Below are 10,102 nucleotides of genomic sequence, written 5' to 3'. Positions count from 1 at the left end.
AGTTAAAAAAGATTAATGGATGTCATTATTTCCTACGAATCTCTAATACCTGACGCTTGTTTGGTACACCATTTATTATGAATTAAATGACGTAGAATGATTTCCTTGCAGTCAGTGTTCTTGAAGGAGTTATGAAGTGTCACCCAAACTTGAAAATTATCACAGTTATATGGTTGAAGATCAATGCAGATGACCCAAATGCAGTGTACGTGCGGCTTACTAATAATGTCATACAACGTTGCTAAAAACATAGGGGGAAATTAACCTCAAGTTAACATGACAATACCAGTTTCGAGGTTTCCTTCGTTGTACAAAAAGCTTCTTCCTCTATTGTCAGAGGAAAAAAAAGACTTGATGTACAATACAGGAAAATTTATGTGAACATGAATTCCGGCCGGATAGTTGAATTTATTTTTCTTGTGTTGTTCAACACCCTCATTTGCATTGTAGCGAGAAGAAAGTGCTTCTCTGGACGGTGTCACTAACCTAGTGTCTTGCTGCTTCGGTAAGTCCCTCGTAGCACGGTAGTAGCGTACAGTCGCCAGGTTCCATGTAGGTGGTGATCCTGCTGAAATGGAGTATTTAGGGATGCCAGTTGTTAATTGTCTACAACGTTTGTACTATACTTGTTTTAATACAGAAATTGTCACACTCGTCACAGAATCAGCATTTTCAATATGGCGGCTCTGGACTACGCCATTATATTCGACCCTTTACACACATTAATCCCGTTTTGTGACTTTACATAATGATCGACCCTGCCTACGACACGTGGCGTTCTTATAACTAATAACTTCACTTTATATCTTGTTTAACATCTAAAATACTCACTCGCGACCGTTCTTTTAAAGCCGCCCCGGTCACTCGACCGTGCGTTTGCGTGGCTCCTCGCGACTAACTAGCCCTGTCTTCTCGATGGACAAGAGAGACCACCACACACTTCTCTCTCAGCCAATATGGATATTTCTCTCGTTTCCTGTATATATCAAAACCTTCAGCCAATGGGCGTTCAGATCGCTGTTGCTAGGCTGATCTGACGCCACGTTTGCCGACATTGTGACGGAAGTTTGTCTCGGAACACTGTCTCAGATTGTAAGATCTTGCTCCCGAATAGTGGGATCCTGTCCGTACTAAGGTTGCAAAACATTGCATCCTATGATTTCATCACTAATGCTCCTTGCTGACGATTAATTGTTAAATGTACATGTAGCCTGGCTGCTACAGAGCATTCCCGACCGCATAAATGTGCGTAATACTTGGCTTAAACACGTGAAGGGAATGCATATATGCATTACTGTTGGATGTTTCCTTTGTCGCGCTATGAGCATTTTGCTTACTTAATTTTAAAACACTCGGCAAATATGTCAGCAATCCCTACAAGTGTTCTCGTCGGCTCAGCAGCTGAGTTTCGTACGTCCTCCGCCCGGCGCACACCGCTGCCGCGTCAGTACGCGAGTGTCAGAGTAAGTAAACAAATAAATGTAAATGTCGTGTGATTAGGACCTCCCGTCGGGTAAACCGTTCGCCAGGTGCAAGTCTTTCGATTTGACGCCACTTCGGCGACTTGCCCGTCGATGGGGAAGAAATGATGATGAGTAGGACAGCACAACACCCAGTCACTGAGCCGAGAAAATCTCCGACCCAGCCGGGAATCGAACCCGAGCCGTTAGGATTGACAGTCTGTCGCGCTGACCACTCAGCTACCGGGGGCAGACTGAAGTAAATATATAGCTAGCCAATCAAATTTGTTACAACGTCATTTATGTGTATTGCTCTTGGTTTATTGTTTTTTTTTCTTTACGATGACTAAATGTATCTGAGATGAGTAAATTAACATTATTTTGTATTTCTGTAGATGAATAGACTAGAAGAAATATTTTGGTGTGGATGGAGAAAGAGGACCTAAAAGATGTTGGAGTAGCATCTATTAGAGCCAATAATACTGAAAGTGACTTAGGTAGTGAGCACAGCGACTATCGTAACGGGGCAGAAGAGTCATCAGAAAAAGATGACGGTGACATGTCTTCCATCCAAGCACGAGTCAGTTAATTTATTTAGGCAAAGACAAGGGAACGAAGTGGAGCTACAATCCAGGTTGTTCTATTGTGAGGACAAGATCTCATTGAGAAAAAGGGCAACATTATTTTAGGAGTTATGAACCTCACTTTAATTTGAACGGCTTGGTGAATCAGCAGAACCGTCGTTATTGGGCCAGAGAAAATCCAAAACAAATGTATGAGAGAGCATTACATGGTCCAAAGGTGACTGTTTTGTTTGCTGTACCGGTACAGATCTTATTCGTCCGTACTTTTTCCAACGATAACAGGAACACTGTAACTGTAATCTGGAGACGCTATAGACGGATAATCACTGAATTCTTCCTGCCTGAACAAAGAAGAAAACGTATTCCTATCGGGCAAGTCTGGTTTCAGCAGGACGGGACCACAGCTCAAACAGCTGAACTGGGGACTGTATTTCGTGTCCGCATAATTTCCCAGTTGTGTGAGATTAGTTGGCCTCCTCGCTCCCCAGACCAGTCCTCGTGCGACTACGATTCATGGGGTTACCTCAAGTCACATGTATACCAGCATACATCAAGTGTACTTGAAGAACTGAAGGAAGCAATTCGTGTGGAAGTCGTTTAAAGTGGTGGAGAGAGTGGAAGCCAACTTCCGAGAGCGGCTTGAGAAGTGAATTGCTCAGAATGGTCGTCATCTGACAGATGTCGTTTTCAAGCATTAATTTTGTACAATGGCAATTCATTTGATTATTCTGTAAATAAAAATTTTTGAAGCATAAGTAACGATATACTGTTCTTTTTTTAAACGTTTGTCTTTTATGCCTCACCCTGTATTTATTTGAACCAAAATTATTTTGTGTTAGAGAAGGGAATTTTTGCTTTGTAATCGTGATGCATTTACGCCATGGCAAACGTACGTTTGTTTATATTTTATGAGAACCAATAAAAAAAAGCACAGCGTCTTCAGGCCACGAGTGGGTTACCGGGACCATCCGACCGCCGTGTCATCCTCAGGGAGGATGCGGATAGGAGGGGCGTGTGGTCAGCACACCGCTCTTCCGGCCGCTGTGATGGTATTCTTGACCGAAGCCGCTACTATTCGGTCGAGCAGCTCCTCAATTGGCATCATGAGGTTGAGTGCACCCCGAAAAATGGCAACAGCGCATGGCGGCCTGGATGGTCACCCATCCAAGTGCCGACGACGCCCGACAGCGCTTAACTTCGGTGATCTCACGGGAACCGGTGCATCCACTGCGGCACGGCCGTTGCCGTGAGAACCAATACCGGGTAACTAATTAGTTATTCAGTGGTATTGTTGACACTGAACTGGGGACTGTATTGCATTGTAGTCATTACTTCTTTTTTTTATTACTGGAAAATGTCTGATAATCCTGTTTCATACTTTTAGTGAGTTCCACTACATTTTATCAAAATTTGCATGTACTGATTTACCTAAGGCTGAACAAGAAAGGATTTGGTTGCCTTTCGGTACCGATTGGATCATTTCCCTACTGTTCGGCTTAACATCACTCAGACATCATGATTTATTCGATAGCTATGTGGAATTGTTAACGCTGTGTCATTAGCGATAAGGTTCACGCCACCAACATTTCATAGCACTCTGTCAAAACTGGTCTATTTAGATTTAGCTGCAGGTACGTAGTCTACAACGTGTACGGCCAGCTGTTTAGGAGTCAGTGCAGCGTCAGAAACGTAACGTGTGCTGTTTGCCTCCAAGCACCTTCGGATAACGTAGCTACCTGCTCTCTGGCATTGTCAGAAAATCTTCCTGCCAGGGAGTGCTCTTTTGCTCACCGCACTCAACTGGTGTGCCAGACAGCCGATGTGACATTTTTTTTTTTTTGTTTACGTATTCCCTTTTGGCACTATTAAGCTCCCACCTCTTATGTAGGATGGCAGGATGACCCAGCGCTCTCCGTGTGCCCTCTGCAACCAGATCGAATTTAATACTCTTGTTCATTTTTTAAATAATTGTTTTCATTTCTTTTAAGTAGAGGTCACTTTTTCCGAGTTGTTACAGTGATATTTCTTTGTACATTTAACAAAGATTTTTACAATACTATTGTTCACTAGCGTTCAGTCAGTGTAACCAGTCTAAAGTCACGCGAAGCATCGGTATGTCGCATTTGCCTGCTATGTTATCAGTATGTGACTGGACATCTAGGGCGCTTTTTTCCGGGTATTTCCTCATTAACATTAACTAAATCGTTTGAAAGGTGTCTGTTACAATTAATATTTTTTCGGTTAATAGTACACATGATGAACAGCGAGTGTTCCATCCCACTTCACTGAAGCACGCAAAAGTAGATTGGAACTATCAGTATACAGCTAGCCATCTGTCAGCGTGTTTACCTGCAATCACGAGTTGATTTATAAGATAAAATGTGCAGTTTGCAATCATCACTAAGCTTCAGCATGAACAAATTACCCAGATATATCCATTGTACATCTCGCTTGGTGTTCGTCTGTACTCTTCTTTTCTGTAGTGTTCGTTGCCTAATTTGTGTTCTTTAGCACCGGGGGGGGGGGGGGGGGCAGTCTCCTTCCCCTTGGGGTTTTATCTGCTCTGCGACTTTGTCTCGCTTGTTTTTGGAATGGGGGACTGATGACCTTAGCTGTTTAGTCCCCCTTAAACATCCCAACAACCACCACCACCAGATTTCTCAACGACGAGTATGTGAGAAGTTTTGTAAAATTTACGAAGTTGACCTCCAATGTGGTCCCACACCATCTGGTTTGTTCTCTGTGACCTCACAGTATTTTTTATTTCGAAGATAACAAAATGGTTCAAATGGCTCTGAGCACTATGGGACTTAACTTCTGAGGTCATCAGTCCCCAAGAACTTAGAACTACATAAACCTAACTAACCTAAGGACATCAAATACATCCATGCCCGAGGCAGGACTCGAACCTGCGACCGTAGCGGTCGTGTGGTTCTAGACTGTAGCGCCTAGAACCGCTCGGCCACTCCGGCCGGCTCGAAGATAACAATGGAAAAGATTGATTAATAGGAAATAGAATAGAATAAGGGACTGACGTCTCTTCCATCAAGTATGCAACAAAGACGATGCAGCTTATGGGAGTGAACGAGACAGCAGAAGTGAGCCTGTCAGGTGCCGTGGGACGGTCGAACCCAGTAGTTGCCATGAGCGATTTAAGACAACTGGGGAAAACTGCCAGCCTGAAACACAGAGCTACTCCGCTGAGTTGTCCAAGAGGTTTTACTGCTGCTGCCAAAACAAGAAGGTACAGAAATGACAACGCTATTCCGATAAAAGTGACGTCCATCTTATTTAACCTGTTATCAGCATAAAAATGTACAACTAGTCCATGAAAAATTACAGAATGTTTTACCCCGGGTACTGCTGATCGTGTCTTGTCTCGTGGAGAGCCATGACTTTTGACGTTCTGACACATTAAATAGTTAAATACTGTTTTTCTGCATGAATCATGGAAAAAGCACCATATCATTCAATATGATCTGATAGTTAGTACGATGTTAACAAATCAATATAATCAAAGACTGGAATAAATATAGAGATCAAAACCATCAAAATCACAGAGCTCTCTCTGATGATCCTTGAAGGCTATTGCTCAAAAGTAGGAAGTTCCCTCTAAACGATGGAAAATTTTGCATCTTAGTCAGTCGCATAGTTTCTGTCAATGGCAGGACATTTAACAGTGTGAGGTTACTTCACCACCTGCTCGGCCTTTTATGAAGAGACATTCAATTACACATCATTCAGACTTTTACAGTGCTTATGACGAATGCTTCATTGATGATTGAGAACGGGTTCATTAACGAAAGGAGCTGCTTTAATTGCTGAGTTCTTAAATACAACGCTACAAGATTGATACCTGAAATACCAACATGCACTGTACTTACGCCTTCTGAACTTCAGTGGTTGGCGTAACACTGAGAAAGGCTCGAAACACAAGATCGTAATCGTATACACTGCGGCAACGATACCTCCTGAAAAGCGGAAAAAGCAAATCGCTTCAGCCGGCGGAAAGTTGTTGTTAACACCAGAATGTTGATATTGTCTTGGAAACAGGCAAGTTGAAACATACTTAGCCCAAGCAATAACGTAATGCTATTGAACCCAACAGCATGATTAAAAGAGTGAATCAGTAGCAAGTACCTGTTTGTTAAGAGTCAATAGCGACAAAGAAATACTCTTCTATGAATGGACGTCAGAATCACCTTAAGGTGCAAAATTTTTAGTGTTAGTTGTGTAGCGCTCTGGATAATTCACGATACACATTCGACACCATGATGGTGCATGTCAGAGACGTTAACACGAGACGTATGTAGCGAGTTTAGGGGACTTCTGTTAGGGAAATAAAATATTTTATTTTTGGTAGACAGCATGTCTTATCCAGTTAATAATTCCGGTTTTACACATGGCGGCATACGATTACGTCAGTAGAAACAGAAACCTCCATCAGTTTTCTTTTCAAGTAAATTCTACGTTATAAGTTCTGACATGATGCGTACGGCCGAGCAAAACACCAAAGTAGTTTGTGAACTTCACCACCGTCCGTAGAATATGTGGAACAACGCTGATAACCGTGAGTGTTCACTTTACTGACACAAGATATGGAAGAGCACAATACAGTCTTAATAACGCCGTGCAATGTGTACAGCTGCTGCTGATTTAAGTAAGCCCGCCGAAGTGGCCGTTCGGTTCTAGGCGCTGCAGTCTGGAACCGCGAGACCGCTACGGTCGCAGGTTCGAATCCTGCCTCGGGCATGGATGTGTGTGATGTCCTTAGGTTAGTTAGGTTTAACTGGTTCTAAGTTCTAGGGGACTAATGACCTCAGAAGTTGAGCTCCATAGTGCTCAGAGCCATTTGAACCATTTGATTTAAGTAACCATCGATACGATAGCTGATTGCAGTCTGATAACGAAAAGAATATTATCAAATAGCTGCTCATCAGAGGAGAGCGGAAGGACACACTAAGAGAATGTAACAAAAAGCACGTTGTACGTACGATAACACTTAAATTTCCTGCCGTAAAGTGTTTTAAAACCTGGTTCATATGAAAAAGTGAAACATATGGCGGTGAAGGTTGTTATACAAAATAATATTTAGTGCAAGGCTAACAGTGATTCATGGTGTGGGTTCCTGTAGTCATGTCCTAGTTCATGAACCATGGGCAACGTATGAGTGGCCAAGTAAGTGGTCCCGACAGTCGGGATACCAGTTACTTTGGAATAAGGCTGGGCATCTCGGACATATTCTGAGTCGTGCTCACCTTTGTGCTCATATGGCAAAGACTACCAAATCCACCGGTTAGTCCCTCAGCCGTTAGGGGTAAAACCCAATGGGACTCGGGGCAAGTAAGGCTAGCAACCTGCTTCCCTGGTAATTTAAATATGATGCTGGCAACAATCAGAGCAAAATGCCTCGGACCTTTGGAGGTGACGGAGTCCCACCTCTAACTGACAAACCAGGGACTCCTAAGATACGACTTGGCAAACAAATGGTAATGAGATGGGGAGCTATTAATATCAATGGGGGCTACTCTTGGAAGAAGATAGAGCTGGCAGAGGCTGCAAGTAAGATGGGGCTGGACGTTTTAGCTGTTAGTGACATTCGGGTAAGGGGTGAGAAAGAAGAAGAAGTGGGAGAATACAAGGTCTACTTGTCAGGAGTCAAAGCAGGAATAGCACAATGGGGTGTAGGGCTTTACATCAGGAAAGAAATGGAACCCAGCGTAGTTACAATAAGGTATGTAAACGAACGACTGATGTGGATAGATTTGTCAGTGTCTAGCAAGAAAATTAGGATTGTGTCAGTATATTCGCATTGTGAAGGGACTGATCAAGATAAGATGGATAGTTTTTATGAAGCACTCAGTGATGTTGTTGTTAGAGTAAAGGGCAAGGACAGTGTTCTGCTCATAGGTGATTTTAACGCCAGGATTGGAAATCGAACAGAAGGGTATGAAAAGGTTATGGGTAAATTTGGAGAGGATATGGAGGCCAACAGGAACGGGCAGCAACCCTTGGATTTCTGTGCCAGTATGGGCTTAGTAATCACAAACTCCTTTTTTAAACATAAGAACATTCACCGGTATACTTGGGAAAGCAGGGGAACCAGATCTGTCATTGACTATATAATAACAGATCAGGAATTCAGGAAAGCTGTGAGGGACACACGTGTATTCAGGGGATTCTTTGATGACACTGATCATTATTTAATCTGCAGTGAAATTTGGATTGCGAGGCCGAAAGTGCAGGAGGTCAGGTCCATATGTAGGAGGATAAGAGTGGAGAAACTTCAGGATAAGGAAATCAGGCACAAGTACATAACAGCGATCTCAGAAAGGTACCAGGTAGTTGAATGTAGTCAATTACAGTCATTGGAAAAGGAATGGACAAAGTACAGGGAGACAGTACTAGAAGTGGCTAAAGAATGTCTTGGAACACTAGTGTGTAAAATTAGGAGGAAGCAGACAGCTTGGTGGAATGACACAGTCAAGGCAGCCTGTAAAAGGAAAAAGAAGGCGTATAAAAAATGGCTACATACTAGAACTCAGGTAGACAGAGGAAGTTATGTTGAAGAAAGAAACAAAGCCAAACAGATAATTGCAGCATCCAAGAAGAAATCTTCGGAAGACTTTGGAAACAGGTTGGAGACATTGGGTCAAGCTGCCGGAAAACCATTCTGGAGTGTAATTAGCAGTCTTCGAAAGGGAGGTAAGAAGGAAATGACAAGTATTTTGGACAGGTCAGGAAAACTGCTGGTGAATCCTGTGGATACCTTGGGCAGATGGAGGGAATATTTTGAAGAGTTGCTCAATGTAGGTGAAAATACGATCAGTAATGTTTCAGATTTCAAGGTAGAATGGGATAGGAATGATGATGGAAATAGGATCACGTTTGAGGAAGTGGAGAAAATGGTCAATAGATTGCAGTGCAATAAAGCAGCTGGGATGGATGAAATTAAGTCGGAACTCATCAAGTACAGTGGAATGTCAGGTCTTAAATGGCTACACAGGATAATTGAAATGGCCTGGGAGTCGGGACAGGTTCCATCAGACTGGACAAAAGCAGTAATCACACAAATATTTAAACATGGAAACAGAAAAGATTGTAACAACTACAGAGGTATCTCTTTCATCAGCGTTGTGGGTAAAATCTTCTCAGGTATTGTTGAAAGGAAAGTGCGAGTATTACTTGAGGAGCAATTGGATGAAAATCAGTGTGGGTTTAGGCCTCTTAGAGGTTGTCAGGACCAGATCTTTAGCTTACGACAAATAATGGAGAAGTGTTATGAGTGGAACAGGGAATTGTATCTATGCTTTATAGATCTAGAAAAGGCATATGACCGGGTTCCTAGGAGGAAGTTATTGTCTGTTCTACGAGATTATGGAATAGGAGGCAAACTTTTGCAAGCAATTAAAGGTCTTTACGTGGATAGTCAGGCAGCAGTTAGAGTTGACGGTAAACTGAGTTAATGGTTCAGAGTAGTTTCAGGGGTAAGACAAGGCTGCAACCTGTCTCCACTGTTCTTCATATTATTTATGGACCATATGTTGAAAACAATAGACTGGCTGGGTGAGATTAAGATATGTGAACACAAAATAAGCAGTCTTGCATATGCGGATGACTTAGTTGTGATGGCAGATTCGATTGAAAGTTTGCAGAGTAATATTTCAGAGCTAGATCAGAAATGTAAGGACTATGGTATGAAGACTAGCATCTCCAAAACGAGAGTAACGTCAGTGGCAAAGAAATATAAACGGATTGAGTGCCAAATAGGAGGAACAAAGTTAGAACAGGTGGACGGTTTCAAGTACTTAGGATGCATATTCTCACAGGATGGCAACATAGTGAAAGAACTGGAAGCGAGGTGTAGCAAAGCTAATGCAGTGAGCGCTCAGCTACGATCTACTCTCTTCTGCAAGAAGGAAGTCAGTACCAAGACTAAGTTATCTGTGCACCGCCCAATCTTTCGACCAACTTTGTTGTACGGGAGCGAAAGCTGGGTGGATTCAGGTTACCTTATCAACAAGGTTGAGGTTACGGATATGAAAGTAGCTAGGATGA

The 10,102-nt window shown here is 42.7% G+C and overlaps 1 pseudogene; it reads right to left on the bottom strand.

Moving 5' to 3' along the window:
* Positions 1–3,172: 3,172 nt before the first annotated feature.
* LOC124799837 lies at positions 3,173–3,290 on the bottom strand (annotated as a pseudogene).
* Between the last annotated feature and the right edge of the window lie 6,812 nt (positions 3,291–10,102).

This window comes from Schistocerca piceifrons, chromosome 5 (assembly GCF_021461385.2).
Source record: "Schistocerca piceifrons isolate TAMUIC-IGC-003096 chromosome 5, iqSchPice1.1, whole genome shotgun sequence".
Lineage (NCBI taxonomy): Eukaryota > Metazoa > Arthropoda > Insecta > Orthoptera > Acrididae > Schistocerca > Schistocerca piceifrons.
The sequence above is the reverse complement of the archived record's forward strand: the minus strand, read 5'-3'. Positions and strand labels throughout refer to the sequence as shown.